The following is a 19,526-nucleotide window of genomic DNA, read 5'->3' as shown; positions in this document are numbered from 1 at the left end:
CATCCTTTAAATGTCCCAGAACAGGGGCGGCTGGGTGGCTCAGTCAGTTAAGCATCTGACTCTTGATTTTGACTCATCATGACCCCCAAGGTGGTGGGATCGAGCTCTGTGTCAGGCTCCAGCTCAGCCTGGGATTCTCTCTTTCTCTGTCTCTCTCTGTCTCTGTCTCTGTCTCTCTCTCTCTCACTCTGCCCCTCCCTGCCCAAAATAAAATAAATAAAAACTGAAGAAAACATTACTTAAAAACCAAAGACACCTGAATAGAAAACAGGCAAAAGATGTGAATAGATCTTTCATAAAAGACGATATATACAATTAGCCAATAAACACATAAAAAGATACTCAACATCATTAATCATCAGGGAAACGCAAGTGAAAAGAACAAAAATATACCACTTATCCATTCCAGTGGCCAAAATCGGAAAGACTCACGGTACGAGGTGTGGTTAAGCTTAGCAGCTGGGACCCTCATACACTGCTGGTGGGAGTGTAATATGACACAGCCACCAGAGGAAATTATCTGACAATTTCTTACAAGGTGTCCACGTGAGCCTACAATTCCATTTCTAGGTACTTAACCGAGAGAAAAGAAAACATGTGCACACAAAGACTTGTACATATATGTTTCTAGCAGTCGTATTCTGCGGAAGGCAGCCTCTAACAGGGATCTCGATGATCTTCGCTTCCTAGAATTTAGGAAGGTTCCTTTGTGTGACACCCTCCACTTCAGAGGGGGCTGAAGCTAGTGACTTAGCTCTCAAAAGAGATTATGGCAAAAGTGACCAGAGGTCACTTCTGAGATTAGGTTACAAAAGACTGGTTTTCATATGCTTGCTCTCTCTTATTCTCGCCCTCACTCACTCTGACGAAGCCACTGGGGCATATTACGAGCTTCTCTTTGAAGAGGACCGTATGACAAGTATTTGAGGGAGGCCCCTGACTAACAGCCAGGGAGGAACTGAGGCACTCAGTCCAACAGCTCTCAAGAAACTGAATCCTGACGAACACCATGAAGATGAGAGCAAGGAGCCTGGCCAACATCTGGATTATAGCTTTGGGAGAGACCTTGAGGCAGAAGCACCCAGCTAAGCGAGATCCAAACTCCTGACCCATAGAAACTAGGATATAATAATATTTCCTTTTTAAATCACTACGTTTTGTGGTAATGTATTATGCGGCGATAGCTAACACACATTCATAGAAGTCAAAAACTGAAAACAACAGGACAATAAACGTTGCAGTATATTCATTCAGTGGAACGCCACATGGCAATAAAAAGAAACTTCGGGGACGTCTGGGTAGCTCAGTCAGTTAAGCGTCTGACTCTTGATTTCAGCTCAGGTGAGTTCCAGCCCTGCACCAGGCTCTGTGCTGACAGTGCAGAGCCTGCTTGGGATTCTCTCTCTGCCCCTCCCCCACTAACAGGCATGTGCACACACGTTTTCTCTCTCTCTCTGTCTCCCAAAATAAATAAATAAACGTTAAAAAAAAAATTTTTTTTTTAACGTTTATTTATTTTTGAGACCGAGAGAGACACAGCATGAACAGGGGAGGGTCAGAGAGAGGGAGACACAGAATCTGAAACAGGCTCCAGGCTCTGAGCTGTCAGCACACAGCCCGATGCAGGGCTTGAACTCACGGACCGCGAGATCATGACCTGAGCCGAAGTCGGCCGCTCAACTGACTAAGCCACCCAGGCGCCCCAATAAATAAACTTTAAAAAAAAACTGATACATGCAACAACATGGATGGATGTAAAACCATTAAACTCGTTAAAATGAACACACTGCAAACAAAAGAGGACGTGTAGTATATTCCCATTCATATGAAAGTCTAGAAAAGACAAAATCTATTCAAAGTGACAGGGCACAGATCAGTGGTTGCCCTGGGCCAGGAGGTGGGGGTTGACTGCAAAGAAGCAAAAGAAATTTCTGGGGTTATGGAAAAGTTCTATGTCTTGAATGTGCCAATATACACACATGGGTGTCTATCTTTGTCATAACTCATTGGATTAAATACTTAAAATAGATATATAGGCATATTTTACCATATGCAAATTATGCTGCAACTAAATTGATTTGCAAAGTTAAAAAAAATCCCAGAGCAAATACAAGGTGTGATTCTATGGCAGCAATTTTTAAATGTCTGTAGGAAATGAATAGTTTCCTAGCAAATGTAAATAACCAAAATTGGCCCAAAAAGAAATGGAAAACCAGAATATACAGTGGCCACATATAATAGATTGAAAAGATGATTAAAGAACTACCAAAAGCTACTTAGAAATTACTGAACTTCTTGATCTCTAGTTTGTTACTCTGTAAAATGGAAATTAATACTTAACTCACAGAATATTTTAAGGATTGAGCTAACATGCTTAGTATAATACTTGGGATGCAGTAAGTGCTTAGTACTAGTTTCCCTGGTGTGCAGTGGTGTTTTAAGCCCTTTTATTTTTTTAAATTTTTTTTAATGTTTATTTTTGAGAGAGACAGAGACAAAGTGCAAGTGGGGGAGGGGCAGAGAGAGAAAGAGATACAGAATCCAAAACAGGCTCCAGGCTCTGAGCGGTCAGCACAGAGCCCAGTGCAGGGCTTGGACTCAAGAACTGTTAGATCATGACTTGAACCGAAGTTGCAAGCTTAACCGACTAAGCCACCCAGGTGCCCCAAGCTCTTGAAATGATAACTTCACTTCTCTTTCCAGATGAACAACACAGCATTACTTAATTCAGTCAACAAACATTGGACTCCTCCCTTTGAGACTCTTCCCAAGGAGAGTCCCAACTCCACAGGAAGGAACAGAGTGTCTCTGTGTTTTTCTTTCCTAAACCTAATTGTGGAGAGAAAAGAGAAAAGACGACTACAAGCAGGAGGAAGGAGGGTAAACCCTCAGAAAAGAAAAAAACTGCGGGGGGAGGAAGGAGACATCTTAAGAATATCTGAAGCATATTCAACGTACATTCGTCAACAAGCCGGGAGCAGGATGAAACACCAGTTGTGTACTGAAGAGTAGTGAGGTTTCAGACGTCTAAGCCACAGGGAGGCCAAGCTAGATCTCAGCATCTGAAGCCAAGAGGAAGATCGCTGGAAGCAGAGCTTTTCACGTGGGTGCCTTCACCTCCCTCCCGGTCTCAGGGAAGCCTCTGGGCCGAGAGTGGAGGCTGCACTATCTGGGAGGTTTAGGAGTGGTGTTGGAGGAATGAGCGTCCTGCCCGGGTGGAGGTCTGAAGGAATGTGGCAGATCATTTTTTTGCTGGCCTCCCCACACCCTCCCACCCCCCGGCGCCATACTGCATGACTGTTTCTCTTGGCCCCCTCCACGATCTGGGAATGTTCTAGCTTTCAGATAAGTGCTGGAGCTTTCTGGAGCTCTGACCTGGGTGATACTGAATGCTGGGGAGCACATCTGTGGATAGCAAGGAGGAGACTTGGCTGTTATCCCAGGGAGCACGGGTGAACGCCAATACAGCCATTACCATATCCCCTCCACCTTCAAATACACCTTTCCCCACATTCACACAAAGGGTAAACATCAGAGAAGCAGGTCAGGCTCCGAGGGACAATTGCTAAGAATCTGCCACTGCATCATAGGAACTTTTCAGTAACTTCCATAGGTGACTTACAATGAATTCCCTCCAGACTAAAGTGCACATTTTAGGCAAGGGAACTGGCATTGCAATCAAACAGATCCATTGGGCTCTGCCATTCAGCAACTGTGTGGTCTCAGTTTTTTCATCTCTAAAATGGGGATGATTATATCACTTCCTTTGAATGGTTGTTTTGAGAATGAAATGAGATAGCATGTGTTGAGTGCTGCCCCTGGCTCATAACAGAGACTCAGTAAATATTAGTATTGCCTTGACCACTGTCGTTTCACACATGTCCCATAGGACTGTGTGCAAGACAATTCACCCCATTCTGCTAATTTTCCCCAGTGCCACTTACTAAAAGCTTCAGAGAGGGGTACCTGGGTTGCTCAGTCAGTTAAGAGTCTGGCTCTTGGTTTCTAACCTTGGGGTTTCATGAGTTCGAGCCCCAGTCGGACTCTGTACTGACAGTGGAGAGCCTGCTTGGGATTCTCTGTCAGGGTCCCTCTCTCTCTGCCCCTCCCCACTCACGCTGTCTCTGTCTTTCTCAAAATAAGTAAACTTAAAAATTTTTTTAAAGCTGCGGAGGAATTTAGACAGATCTGGTATACTCTACAAAAGACAGACAAGCATTTGTGGAGCACAAGCTCTGCTCCTTGCAGGTACTGGTCATTAAAGGTGATTTCTGGTTACCTATTACCAAAACCACCCCAAAACAGAGTGTCGTAAAACAATGTATTATTAACTGTCATGGTTTTGGGGGTTGAGTCAACCTAGTTGGCTTGTTTTTGTACAATAACAGTAAGTGAGGAGCTGAGTTATCTAAAGGCTTGCCTGGTTTGGGCATCCAAGGTGGTTTCTTCACTCCCTTTTCTGGTATCTCAGTGACCCTTCCACATGACAACTTTCTCTCATAGAGCAGTCTAGACTTCTTATGTGATGGCTCAAGGTTCCAGGAAAAAGAAAGCAGAAACTGTCAGTGATCTTAAAGCCTAGAGGTCCAGAGCCTCTTCTGCCATTTTCTGATGACAAAGCAACTACAGACCAGCCCAGATTTAAGGAAGAGGAAGAGTCTATCTTTTAATGGGGGAGTAGCAATGTGTACCCAAAGGCAAGGAAGTGATTGAAGCCAAACATCTTTGGAGATAAACTACCAATGGATACAATACATGAGTTCCATGTGGATAAAAAACACAAGATATTTACTCATATGATTTTACTGTTTTTAGCTGATAGTTTTTCATCCAAATATGTGATAACAATCACTTACCACATGCCTCAGGCTTCTGAGTTCCTACCACTGAAATTGATTTCTCAATGAAGGGAAAATTCAGTGAATGCATCAGATCATGACATTTTTTCTGTTAGCTAAGATGGCTTTGTCACTTTAGAACTCTTTTTACCCACAAATTTCATCCCCAGCTGAGCATGTCACTTTGCGCTCATTGTCTTATCTTCAGAATAAAAACCAGGGCTTTTGACCAGTCAGACCAACAGTCTGCTCTTATCCTATTCCATGACGCTGCCTTATCCTTCCATTTTCCCTAATCCCAGATTCCAAAGAGTTCTACTTACACAGGCAATTCTTCCAACTGGAATAAATCATATGCTTTAATAATTCCCTGTACTCTTCAAAACACTTAGCTTAATTTGTATCTTTATATTTGAGAGATTGTTGGACTAATTTCTCCCTTCCTCACTAGACCCTAAGCTCAGGTGCCATTTATCTCCAGCATGTAGGCCTGTGCCTAGTATATACCAGGTAGTCAATACTGTTCTTTGAATTAATAAATATTTCCTCTTTCCAGAACTATTTAAAGGTAAAAGAAGGTAAACCCATTAATATGGAGAGAAATTTTAAAAATTCATTTTCAAAAACATAATGTTTGATTTTTAACTGCTAGACCTTAGAGATCTTGGTATCCAACTTAAGAAAAGTAAAATTGGGGTGCCTGGGTGGCTCAATCGGTTAAGCGTCTGACTTCAGCTCAGGTCATGATCTCACGGTTCGTCGGTTCGAGCCCCGTGTTGGGCTCTGTGCTGACAGCTCAGAGCCTGGAGTCTGCTTCAGATTCTGTGTCTCCCTCTCTCTCTCTGACCCTCCCCGACTCATACTCTGTCTCTTTTTCTCTCTCCCAAAAATAAATAAACATTAAAAAAAATTTTTTTAAAGAAAGAAAAGTGAAATTATTGGAGTCTGGAATCAAGCAGTACAAACAAAGTAAGCTTTCAGAATCCCTTCCACAGCAGTAGATATGACCTGAAGCACTCTAGGTGGTCTCTACTAAAGGGCTATTTCTAGGTTTGAACTCTTACTTACTATTCCAATTGCTGTGTTCTCCATCTCACATTCCTTCTCACTTGCCTCATACCCAGCTACCCACCCCTGTCTGATGGATGTTACAGTGTAGTTGGCTTAGAATCTCCCTAAAAATCCAAACCCCTTTGGACAACATCTTTCAAAAGTCTGTCCTTGCCTCACCTCCACACTCACATATAACTCTGGAATCCTCTACTAAATTCCAATACCCTGATTCTCAGCATATTCAGACACAGCCTCATTTAGCCTTGGGGCTCCCCAAACTGGAAACACACATGAGCGAGGACTCCAGGAATCTTCTTATTCTTACTTTTTATTAAGGAAAATTTTAAAGGTAAAGAAAATACCATAATAAACTGTTATACTCATCACGCAGCTTTAATTATTATCAGCTCATGACCAGTCTTTTTCCATTCACACCTCCACCCACTCATTTCCCCTCTCCCCTGGATGGATTTCAGTAACTATCTCCAAACGATAAGTACTTTAAACACATGCACACAAGTAAAACACATTATCACACCTAAAAATACTCCGGGCACTCTTAATTTTCATAACTACTGATTTCAGTCTGAAAAATACTGACACAATAAAGCACCATAAAGTTAGCCCATCTTTACCACTGCCCTTCCCAAATATGCCACAAAAGTGCAAATATGCACTCTTTAAAGAGCCAAAAGACATGCATTTCTGATGGCACTGTTATTGTCTCATAGAAGAAATGGTACTAACAGATAATTGGCTTTGCTTTTATCAATGTTCTCCAGACGAAGACCACCAGGAAAACCTGTAGTTGAACTAGCTGAGCTTTTGCAGGTTGCTGCGAAGGCAACACATACATGGAGGAACCTGGAGCATCTCAGTAAGAGGGTGTCAGAAAGAAGCTAGTAAATAATTTGAGCTTCAGTTGGGTAATTCAGGGGAGAGTCTTAGGAAGCAGGGACTTACTCTGGATTGTCAGAAAGTGGAGGCAGTTTTTTTTTTAAGTTTATTTATTTTTGAGAGAGGGAGAGAGAGAGCGCAGGGGGAGGGGAGAGAGAGAGAGAGAGAGAGAGAGAGAGAATCCCAAGGAGGCTCTGCACTGTCAGCACAAAGCCCAACATGGGGCTCAAATCCACAAACCATGAGATCGTGACCTGAGCCGAAATCAAGAGTTGAATGCTTAACCAACTGAGCCATCCAGGCACCCCTGGAGGGAGTTCTATGATTGGACATCCCAACAGGTCTTCTCGTGGGGAGAAGAGACTAGAGAGTCACACTCAGTCAGTGAGCAAGGGGAATGTTTTGTGTTGCACAGTGACCTCGTTTTTGTCTCAATCATGGTCTGAGAGTGACCTCTTTTGATATAGATATTTGTAAGATTGTTTCTGTTCAGGGGCACCTGACTCAGTCTGTTAAATGTCTGACTCTTGATTTTGGCTTAGGTCTTGATCTCATAGTTGGTGAGACTGAGCCCTGTGTCAGGCTCTGTACTAACAGCAGAGCCTGCCTGGGATATTCTCTCTCTCTCTCTCTTTCTCTCTCTCTCTCTCAAAATAAATAAACATTTTATAAAAATTGTCTCTGTCCAACAAAATGACATCATGAGTGTCAGACCAGCTTGTAATAGTATTGACATCTAACTGTGAAAGTCAAATCCATTCTGGATGTTGTGGGCAACTTTTTTTTTCTTATTATCCTACCACTTTCTAGGGTATATGAATTCGTTGACGACTACTATCTTTAGTCCTGGTTCTATTTGAGTTTCTGAACCCACTTTTCCTTTTAGATCATTTTGATCCCTCCCTCATTATTTATTAGTGTGTGTGTGTGTGTGTGTGTGTGTGTGTGTGTGTGTATTATATTATATTATATTCAAGTGTTAATAAATTTCCTTAAATCTTTTTCTGGAGAAGATAAATGAATTCATGCATTCCTCTTGAGATCCAAGGGAATATAATTGTTTAAAAATAGCTTCCAAAATTTTAATGATTATAAAATTATGATATATGAGACAGGAAAGATTAAAGAATACAGTATAATGTGACCCATGTGAAACACTGGCATGGAATTCAAAGGCTTCTGTTAAGTGCTGAGTGTGTGGCCGTGATTTAGTCACTATCTCACCAGACCTCCCTTACATCATCTACAATATAACTACTTTGGGCTAGATTATTTTCTACTTCTATCAGTCTCTGATTCTAAAGCATAAAATAGTCTTAGCTATGTTATATATATAGATACCTCCTTCCTTCCTTCTAACTCTTTATCATGGAAAACTTCAAATATGGATAAAAATAGAGAGAATAGTAAAGCAAATCCCAAATAACCATCATCAACTTCCCAGCTACCAAATTCCCAGCCCTGGCCAATGTTGTTGTGTTTCTACACCCACCCACGCCGGTGGCTATTTTGAAGTAAATCCCCAGATATCGTCTTGTTTCACTTGGTTTTCATTACTGGAAAAAAAAAATTTAAGAAAAAGGACAATTTTAAAATGTGGAGCCCTACAATATCGCATTTGCTCATATATAGAAATTTAAGGAGAGTCTTCATTTAATAGTGTGACTGCAAATGAACAGCAGTTTTATCAGAAGGGGTCTTAAGATGCATCATGGTCAGTTTTACAGGGGAAACAAAAAGTAAAGACTTTTTTTCAGAGTATTCTTCACATTTAAAAATAGTTTTCTGAGGTGCCTGGGTGGCTCAGTGGGTTAAGTGACAGACTCTTGGTTTCGGCTCAGGTCATGATCTCATGGTTCCTGAAATCGAGCCCCGCTGTCAGTGGGGAGCCTGCTTGGGATTCTCTCTCTCCTTCTCTCCCTGCCCCTCCCTTCCTCGTGTGTACACATGACCTCTCTCTCTCTCTCCCAATAAAAAATAAATAAACTTCAAAATATAGTTTTCTGCAGCCATTTGTCAGCTCTAATTGAAACAATCATATAAATGGGACCGAGGATCAGAGCTTGTGAGCCACAGCAGGAAGAAAGTTCAGTTCCAGCTGCAGTCAGCCATAATCTGTTTTTCTGCTTGAGCCTCAGCTTTGGGTAAGCTGCATACCTGGGTCCACAGTTACACTTGGGGCCTCCCCAATGTTGTAGGAAATCAATGAAGATGATAGCGCAGATTCCACAGAGATTCATATTACAGGTAGGATTGCCAGAGAGCAAATAAAAATACAGAATGGCCAGTTAAATTCAAATTTTGCATAAACAACAAGTAATTTTTTAGTATGAGTATATCCCAGAAACTGCATGGGATGTACTAAAAAAAATTCACTGTTTATCTGAAACTTAAATGTAATTGGGGATCCTATATTTTATCTGGCAACCCTAATTACAAGGCATATGCTATGGTTACTCTGGCTGCATAATAAAACTTAGTGGTTTAAAGCAATAATAATTATATATCATATCTCCTATTTTCTATGGGTCAGGAATTCGGACAGAGCACAGGAGGCTAGCTTCTGGTGTTTCTGCTTCACGATGCCTGGGGCTTCAGCAGGAAGACAGGCCCAGAATCATCAAAAGCTTATTCATCCGGGGGCGCCTGGGTGGCTCAGTCAGTTAAGCTTCCAACTTCGGCTCAGGTCATGATCTCGCGGTCGGTGAGTTCGAGCCCCTCGTCGGGCTCTGTGCTGACAGCTCAGAGCCTGGAGCCTGCTTCGGATTCTGTGTCTCCCTCTCTCTCTGACCCTCCCCCATTCATGCTCTGTCTCTCTCTGTCTCAAAAATAAATAAACATTAAAAAAAAAAAAAAAGCTTATTCATCCAATGTATCTGGCAGTAGATGCTGGTTGTGAGCACAGCACATAGCTGTTAGCCAGAATGTTCACGTAGGGGCTTCCTTACAACATAGTAGATGGGTTCCCAGGGCAAGAGTCCCTAGAGAGAGAACCAGGCAGAAGTTGCATTACCTTTTATGACCTAGCCTCAGTGTCATTTCTACCCAGTTTCTTTGTTGTTGTTATCGTTTTTAAAAATTTTTTAATGTTTATTTTTGAGAGAGAAACAGAGTGTGAGCGGGGGAGGGGCAGAAAGAGAGGGAGAGAATCCTAAACAGGCTCCAGGCTCTGAGCTGTCAGCACAGAGCCTGACGTGGGGTTTAAAACCAGGAGCTGTGAGATCATGACCTGAGCCAAAGCGGACACTCAACCGACTGAGCCACCCAGGAGCGCCTTGTTTCTGTTTTTAAATGTCTATTTATTTACTTTTGAGAGAAAGAGAGAGAGCACGAGGAGGGGAGGGGCAGAGAGAGGGAGGGAGAGAATCCCAAACAGGCTGGGATTGTCAGATGGAGTCTGATGTGGGGCTCGAACCCACAAACCATGAGATCATGACCTGAGCCAAAGTCAAACGTTTAACTGAGCCTCCCAGGTACCCCAACTTCCACCCAGTTTCAAAGGGAAGGAACATAGATCTGACTCTCTTTCTCACGTTGTGAGAACAGCATGGAGGGTAAATATATATATATTGGTACAGTCATCTTTAGAAATACAGGCTGCCACAGCTTGTCACGTCATTTAGATATCTTATATCTGAATATCCACCTGTAAAGATAGGTAACCATCCCAGCTATAACTTAGAATGGAGAGTCTCCTCACATGCTATTTTCATTAACGTTCTGTTGGACAGCTAAAGTGTAAATGTATACGTTTACAATTGTAAGGGTAAAATGCCAAAATAATCATGATTGTGAAAGTTGTTTATTTTATATACAAAAGCAACTGTTAACTACTACTACTAAATAGATCAATAGGGACATCAATCGACAGTTTATGCAATAATCCTGACCTTTGTTGGGGTGTCTGAGTGGCTCAGTCAGTTAAGCTTCAGACTTCAGCTCATGTCATGATCTCACAGTTTGTGGTCTGAGCCTCATATTGGGTTCTGTGCTGACAGCTCAGAACCTGGAGCCTGCTTCACATTCTGTGTCTCCCTCTCTCTCTCTCTGCCCTTCCCCCACTCACGCTCTGTCTGTCTCTCTCTCTCTTTCTCAAAAATAAATAAACATTAAAAACATTTTTTAATTTTTTTTAATTTTTTTAAGGTTTCATTATGTTATTTTTTTATTTTTTTATTTTTTTATTTATTTTTTTAATATATGAAATTTAACATTTTTTTAATAAAAATAAAATAATGCTGACCTTGGTGGAATTGCATTTCATTCATGGTTATTTAAATTCCATTTAAGCCATATCTTTCAAGGAAAAGTCAAATCGGAAATTCTTTACATATTAGGAGGATATATTAAAAGCATAAAGATAACTTTACCACTTAAAATGTCATGGGCAGGAGAAACTCCAAAATCACACAATGACATCTGTGATAAATCATCCTTGATCCAGACAGGGTAATGCTATGATTCCATATCTTGTGAATATATATACAATGAAATATTATTCAGCCTTAAAAAAGAAAAAGATCTTGTCATTTACAACAAGGATGAATCTGGAGGACATTGTGCTTATGAAATAAGCCAGACACGGAATGAAAAAACTGCATGATCTCACCTATACATAGAATCTACATATTGAATACGTAGAAGGAAAGGTAGCATGGTGGTTACCAGGGGCCGGGGAGGTGGAGGAAATGGAGAGATATTGGCCAAGGGTGCAAAGTTGCAGTACGTAGAATGAACAGAAACCTACTGTACAACATGATGACTATAGTTAATAATACTGTATTGAATCCTGGAAATTTTGTGTAAAGAGTGTATGTCAGTGTTCTCATGACAAAAACAAAGGCAATTATGTGAAAAGATATGTTAATTTGCTTGACTATGGTAGTCATTTCACTATGTATATGTATGTCAAATCATCATTTGCATGCCTTAAATATATATGATTTTTATTTAAAAAAAAAACCTGGTATGAAGAAAACAAGGAAGTATTAGACAAAAGTGAGGTGTCCCCAAATACCTTGTTTTTCCACCAGCTTCAGTTAAATGAACAGCTATTTAGTATCATAAACATGCAGGATATTGGCTTCAGCAGCAGAAATCTAGAGGTAGACAGTGTTGAGTAATTACTGATCTGAGGCTAGTCAGACTTACAAATTTACTCTACTAAGGGGTGCCTGGGTGGTTTAGTCAGTTAAGCATGTGACTTCAGCTCAGGTCATGATCTGAGTTCGAGTCCTGCGTCAGGCTCTGTCCTGACAGCTCAGAGCCTGGAGCCTGCTTCACATTCTGTGTCTCCCTCTCTCTCTCTGCCCCTCCTGTGCATGCTCTGTCTCTCCCTCAAAAAACAAACATTTTTTTACAATTTAATTTCATCTACTAAAAGTTCAAATAATAAAATTGCAATGATAATTAGGCATGTTGGTAAAGTTTCAGATTAATTCTCATATAGCTCATGTTTGTTCTATGAAGCTGATCTTTGGCTTTGGCCTCAATTTTGTATGAATATTGATTTTAACATTTGTTTGTTTAACATTTGGCCAAAATAAGTACAATGTCCACAGTGACCAGGGAAAATGTAGCATATGTAATCGATAGTTCTAAGCTTTCTACACAAGTTCTGTTTCCCTGTTTCCCTACACAAGTTCATTGTTTTTGAAAAAGCACAGGTGAGGGAATTAACTTTCTGACAAGAAAAAACATACAAATGAATAAAAATAAAGATAAAATTTGGGTTGAAGAGGGAGTGTTGGCATAAAAATATTATAAATCTAAAAGGAAGATGGATGGAGGAAATTGGGCCTCCATAACCACAACATGGGAGGAGAGATTACAGGATGCAAAGGAGAGGGGCTGGGGGAAGAAGGGAAAGCTCGAAGAATGTGAGAGAAGGTTGGAATAACAGTGTCATGGAATGCAGTAGGGAATACATGAGTAAGGCAGGAAGACTGCTGAACAGTAGGGCCCTTCCTACTGGACCTCAGCATGAATTTTTAATGGGCTTACGTTTTGAGAACTACTGCCTTAAAACATGCAGAAAACAGGGCAAGCCAGAGTGATGAGAAGCTCTCTTCTAATCCCAGAATCTTCTGAAATCCCCAAGTTGTCCATGACTGTCTCAAGAATGGAAATTTACTAGAGCAAGTAGCAACTGTCTGAAATACCCCACAAAGGGCAGAGCCAGTGGAAAGTCAAAGGGAGGGTATCTTTCTGGCCCCAAATAAATATACTAATAACTGTGTACAACTTTACTGTGATCCTAGGGCCATATGTATTTCCTAGGACAAAACCACCAGCATCGCCTAGAAACTTGTTAGAAGGGCAATATCTCGGGCCCCATCCCAGACCTTCTAGATCAGCATCTGCATTTTAGCAAGATAGCAGATGATTCACATGCACATTAAAGTTTGAGAAGCCCTGGTCTATAACTTTCCTAGAAGCTTCAGTATACATATGGGTAGTCACAGTAATGCTAATCTCAATAGAAATATATTGGGCCTCTGCAATGTGTCTCATATGATAGCGGGTACTATGAAGACCATCAAAGATCTCTGGGACGTATTTTCTACCCTCTAGGTTTAAAGATCGTAATTAGGTAGGAAGGTTTTTTATTTTATTTTTGTTATTAATTTTTTTTTTTTTTTTTTTTTTTTTTTTTTTTTTTTTTTGCAATTATAGTTCAGTCTTCAAAGTCTATGAAAGGAAAACAGTGTATTTCACTTTGGCTTCCCGTGGTTTGGAGCTGGTCATTCAATTTCAAGTGAGGGAAGTATATCCTTGAACTCAGACTTCTGGACCGCACCACTGACAGAGGAAGGGCAGCAGAATCAGCACAGAGTAAGTACATGTCACACCAGCTGCCTACACCTTTAAGAGATCTGCCCAAATATCGATCGGTCCTAGATATCATTCTTGTGCCTGATACATAAGGGCTTAATAAATATGCCAAAAAAAATAAACGTGTGAAAGTTAAAACTGACCTTTCAAAGTTCAAAGCTCATTGATATGATCAGCACTTTAAGTTCTGTCTTTAAAACTTGGTTTTAATGTTTTCGCTGCCTCAGAATGTGGTCTTAACCATACTTTTTGCTCTCTTTGCTCATCCTTTTATAGTTTGGAATCAGTCCTTAAAGTCAATCAATGTGAGCATCTTCAGGCAGTGGGACAGCATGAGCCCTCCAGCACTACCTTTTCCTTTCATTAAGACAAGCAGTGTGTAGTTTTGGGTTCAAGGGCTGACGTGATGCTTTCTAGCTGTTTGGGTTTCAGCAAGCCCCAGACCCCTCTGAGCCTGTTTCCTCTGGTATAAGAAAGAGGCAGTTACTGTAACCACCTCAGAGGGACGTGGTAGAGATAAAATGAGTTAAAGATGAAAAGCATTAAAGTCATACATAGCATGTAACAAGTGTACAAGAAATATTGACTACATAACCTTATTGAGATTTATTCCTGACAACGAACAGTTTCAAAGAAGCATTTTTACCTTCTCAGAGGAGCCTTTCCTGCCTCACCTGCATCCCCCTGCCACTATATACGCTTTCATGGCTTCCTCTATGCCATGGCACAGGTCACAGCTGGCTATTATGTTTCTGAGACTATGTGATTAACAAGAAGCAGCATAGCATGTGGGGCTAAGAGCACAGACTTTTGTTTGTTTTAGCACAGGCTGCATGGAATCAAATCCTAGCTCTTGCTACTAATTATAAGGTCTTGGGCAAGTTACTCTCTGTCTCTCAGTTTTCTCATCAGTAAAATGCACATTAATAATAGAACCTATTTTACAGGCACCTGAGTGGCTCCGTCCAGTAAGCGCTGGACTTTTGATTTCGGCTCAGGTCGTGCTCTCATGGTCATGAAATCGAGCCCTGCATTGAGGCATTCAATGCAAAGCCCCCTTGGGATTCTCTCTCTCTCTCTCTCTCTCTCTCTCTCTCTCTCTCTGCCCTTCCCCTGCTTGCATATGCTCTTTCTCTCTCTCAAAATAAATAAATAAGCTTTTAAAAAATAAAAAATAATAGAACCTACTTTATACAGTTGCTATGAGAAATATATTGCTTGGCATGTAATGAGTACTAGGCATGTTTTCTATTGTTAACATTATCAGTATTTATCATCCTTTCCTTATCAGCTCTATTTAACACTTCTCCAGTGCCTAGTTCAGTGCCTGATACATAAGGGCTCAATAAATATGCTAAAAGAATAAATGAATGAAAGCTAAAATTGACATGATTTTAGCTCATTGATATGATAAATGCTTTCACCCAGTTGTTTTCAATACTATTTTCCAAATTTCAATTGTCTTCTTTCTGCTTTTGTTCTTCCTTTCTAATCTGTATGTGAATTTTTTAAAGCAAATATGACCAGGGAAAAATAGTATCAAAAATAATTGGGGAAATACCTACCCAAAGGTACAGACCAAGAGAATAATGTATAATCTTACAAAGTCAGAGGTGTAAATATAAAAGAACAAATGTGTTAAAATTTCCCTGCCTTGTAAAAACCTTAACGTGGATTTCTAAACTTGGTCTCTCTTGCAGCCCATGAGTAGATTTCATTTTAAAAAGAGGATGAGAACCCTCAGTTAGTCATGTTATACTTTATGGAGAGTGGGTGGAGGCTGAGTTCCTGTTGAAAGTTAATTTTCTACCTATAACCATAGTGACATGAAACAATGCTAAAACCAGTCGATATTTGGGCAGCTCTCTTGGACAGATTTATCAGCCAGGGCTCATGCTTCTCTGAGAGGTCAAGCTGTGTCCTTTTGTACAGAGAGGGCCACACAACACCCATTGGAATCATAAGGCAGCACATGCGTGCATTTGCTCTTTCCGGTTGTGAAAACAGCTAGAAATACTGACTTTTACTTGTTAATGGCACCTGCAAGATCCCCAAGCCCAAATCTTAACTCGGGCTGTGTCTACTCATATGAATAGAGGGAATTACCCAGATTATTCAGCCTATAACTAAGAAAAGCCCTTAATCTGATACTAAATCCACACAGGCAGCCTTCCTTGTGATAATGTAAGAGTAGATGCCAGTTTGGGTTACCAAGATTTTACACTGTGGTAGTTAAGAGCACAGTCTCTGGAGACAGATTTCCTGGGTTCAAATCCTACCTCGACCATTGTGACAATTTAAAGTATCAAAGACTTTGTGGACATCTTTCCTGGAGAGATGAGGTCTTTGCCCCTTCCACTGAATCTGAGATGACTCTGACAATTCTGACCAAGGGGATATAATAAAAGGAGACCTGTCCCAGTTTCTGGCCCAGGCCTTAAGAAACTGGCAGCTTCCACTTTCTTGTCTCTTGGATCCTTAAGCCACCATGAAAAATCTGACTACACTGCTACAGAGACCACAAGAAGAACCCTAAAACTAAAGGGGGAGGTGAGGGCCCCATTGAGCCCAGTCTTACAGCCCTTTACATCAAAGCACCTGGCAGGTGAGTGAAGCCTTCATGGGCCCTACAGACCAATGCAACGCAGTCTTCAGCTGAATAAGAGCAAATAACCCCAGTCAACACCACCTGGGACAGAAGAATCACCCAGTTGATTCCTCACCTACAAAATCATGATATGTATAATAAAACGGTTGCTATTCCAAATACAAAGCTCTAACGTGCCTTATGATACCTTGATAGATAACTAGAACAACACTTACTAGTTGTTTTGGTTTCCTCACCTTTAAAGTAGGGACAATAATTACAAGACCTACCTTAGCAGGTTGTTCTGAAGATTAAACAAGTAGTAATGCAAAACCCTTAGACTAGTGCCCAACACATGGCGATTGCTCTGTAAAATTTGTCTCCTGTTAAGCTTGGATGACAACTCTTATTAGCTTTCTGAGACAGAGAAGTCTGAGAGTGGGCCCCATGTCATCTAGTCTCCAGGCCATCTGGACCTTTTATAGTCTCATCTCAACCAGGACACGGGCCCCTTTTAGAGCACACATGTTGAAATGACCCCAAGTATGAAGGACTAGAGTTTACCATTCCACCTAAGATTAGCTACTGCCTTCCTGCAGGCCAGCTATCTCCCATCCCTCAGGACAGTGGAGGCTGAACTGGTTCCCAGTCCTGATCCCAACTCACGCCCCTCTGCATGATCCAGCTCCCCCAAACCACGCTTCATCCCATCTTCAACTTTCACTTGTTACCCTTTCTTTCCCTCAAATGACCCCTCCCCTTCTCCCTGCTAACACAGATTCCTTCACAAACACTTGGGAAATGAACAAGCTCCAAGTTTCCCAAGGATGTTCTGGGTAACCTAGTCCCTCAGGATGTGGCAAAACAGAAGAGTGTTGTGCATGGTGAAGTTTTGGAAACACTGGACACTACATTTCTTAACTTTCCTTCGATAATTACAAGTGCATTTGCCAATTACAAGCCCTAAAAAGTTATGCCATTCAGAAGTCTATTTAACTTTGTATTATCTAGATTTTTACAAACATACCTTGACTGTGAAACACTTTTCTGGTACAACAAGACTTCTTGGAAGGAGGGACCACTGAACTAAGTCCTAGGGATGTGGAAGAGGGAAGCAGGTGAAGGGAGCAGAGAAGAAAGCAAGAAGATGATTGACTTGATTTGGCAGGAAGGCAAATTAGAGAGGGATGGGTTTAAGGTATGAGAGTCATGGGAGGTTCCTGAGGGTTTTAGGCAAGAGCATATTAGATCAGATTAGCATTGGCTCTTAAAATATTTTTGACCCTTATTATTATTTTTAATGTTTATTTATTTTTGAGACAGCACAAGCAGGCAGAGAGAGGGAGACAGAGGATCTAAAGCGGGCTCTGAGCAGTAAGCACGATGGCTCAAATTCTCCAACTGTAAGATCATGACTTGACCTGAGGTCAAATGCTCAACCGACTGAGCCACCCAAGCATCCCTTTTGGAGATCTATAAGTAAATTAAACATGTTGCATTATTACCCATTATCTACACGCACATTATAAAACTTTCATAAAATGGCTGTAATTCTTGTTACATGCAATGCCCACTAATATTTTCTGTCATTTCTTTCTCCTTTTGGAAATCACATTTCAGGAGCTGTTTCAATTAATGTAGGCAAGCAAAGATGGGGAGCTAAATTGTTAACACCTGAATATGAATGTGTCGGCCCCTCATATTCTCCATGATGTGCTAGATAAATAAATAAATGAGAGTGATCTCCTTTCCGAGAAGCAGAAGAGCCTATTCTAGTTCTTCTGCTAAGGAGCAGTTAATTCTTATACTCTCTGTGCACGATTTCCATTGTCTCTTGTCTCAAGTAAGAGGTTGTAATACCATCGAGGACAGAAAGTCAGTCAGATTTTTATTGTTGTTGTTCATCAGAACAGCACTTGGCATATTGGTGGACACATTGTGGGCACTTCAAACACACTGACTGGTTGCATTCCACTGAATTGATGATTCTTCATCCATTGCAAGGCAAAGACGTTTAGCAGGCTGAGAAACAGTACTATGCTTCGCCTAAGTATTGTGCACACCCCAGCAGGTGATCAGTCACCTGGAAAATATCTCCTACTCCTGTGCTTACTGTCTCATCACAGAGAGGAACCCCTGGACTTCCTGCTGCTTAATCTCCAGCAGTCAAACCTCCCAGAGGGTGAAGTCCAAGACTGCCACTGAAGGATGTTGGCATCCTTGTATTCTTTCTGCAAAGATCTCTACTGTCTTTATGTCCCTCCCAGAGCTGCCATCTGCTTTCACTTCTGAGGTCTTTTTACAGGACTGGATCCAAAATGGGACGCAGTCTCAACTCCCCCGCTCTTTATGATCTCTGAAAAAGAGGTCTTGAGCCTTTTTGGCTTAAGGGCTTCACTGCTCAACAGAGAGCAAGCAACAAACCATCAAGCTTGGGTGTCACAAGAACAACTGCCAGAATCTCACAACATTTTTTTCTAGTGCCTAGAGCAGTCTGTTGGTGACTCCCATCCCTTCCTGGGGGTAAATTTCTGCCTCCCTCCCCCCACTTTTCTCCAGATTAGGTGTTCCACTTCCTGCTTGCAGGTCTGAAGGCACAATTAATAGCTGAACAATAAATGAGTTAGTCATCCTCCAAGTGTTGAAGTCTCAATGGCCAGAGCATTCCAGAAAAGTGACTATCAGCGTTTCCTCTTCTCCACACAGGAAATAAACGACCTCAGCCCTCTCCCTCACAGTTACTCATGTGCCACAACTTCTCAAAAATTGTGAAAGGACTGTCTGGGCTCAGACCTAGTTTGTGGCGACATGGCTAAACATACCAAGAAGGTCAGTAATTATGGGATCCGTTATGGTGCCTCCCTCAGGAAATGGTGAAGAAGACTGAAGTAAGCCAGCAGGCCAAGCACGCTTGCCCTTTCTGTGGCAAAACCAGGAGGAAAAGACAAGCTGTGGGTATCTGGCATTGCAGTTTGTGCATGAAAACGATAGGCAGTGGTCCCTGGACATACAAAACCACTTCTGCGGTCACAGTCAAGTCAGCCATCAGACAACTGAAGAAGTTGGAAGAGCAGTAGAAATTCTACCATTTGAAACATTGTTAGCTAGCCTATAATAAACGGGAAATTCACATAACAAAATTACTTTGGCTTGTTGTTAAATTTATTAACTAGATATTCCAATTTTTGCTGCATTAATCTTGCTTTCTCAAAAAACTTGGAAATTAAAAATCCTTCTAATTTTTATTGGAAAGAAAATTGTGGAAGGAAACTGAGGTGTGGTGCACAGTACCCTTTACTAGCATCTATTCTCTCAGA

General features: G+C 41.2%; 1 long non-coding RNA gene and 1 pseudogene across 1 annotated transcript in view; one reads left to right on the top strand and one right to left on the bottom strand.

The window, feature by feature from the left end:
• The window catches only part of LOC132683219 (uncharacterized), a 108,331-nt gene that overhangs the window by 52,405 nt on the left and 36,400 nt on the right, over nt 1-19,526 (bottom strand). The gene's annotated exons all lie outside the window — the stretch shown is intronic.
• LOC132683217 (large ribosomal subunit protein eL43 pseudogene) lies at nt 19,018-19,319 on the top strand (annotated as a pseudogene).

The sequence above is a fragment of the Panthera onca genome, chromosome C2 (genome assembly GCF_046562875.1).
Source record: "Panthera onca isolate mPanOnc1 chromosome C2, mPanOnc1 haplotype 2, whole genome shotgun sequence".
NCBI classification, from domain to species: domain Eukaryota; kingdom Metazoa; phylum Chordata; class Mammalia; order Carnivora; family Felidae; genus Panthera; species Panthera onca.
This window is presented reverse-complemented; position numbering and strand designations above follow the sequence as displayed.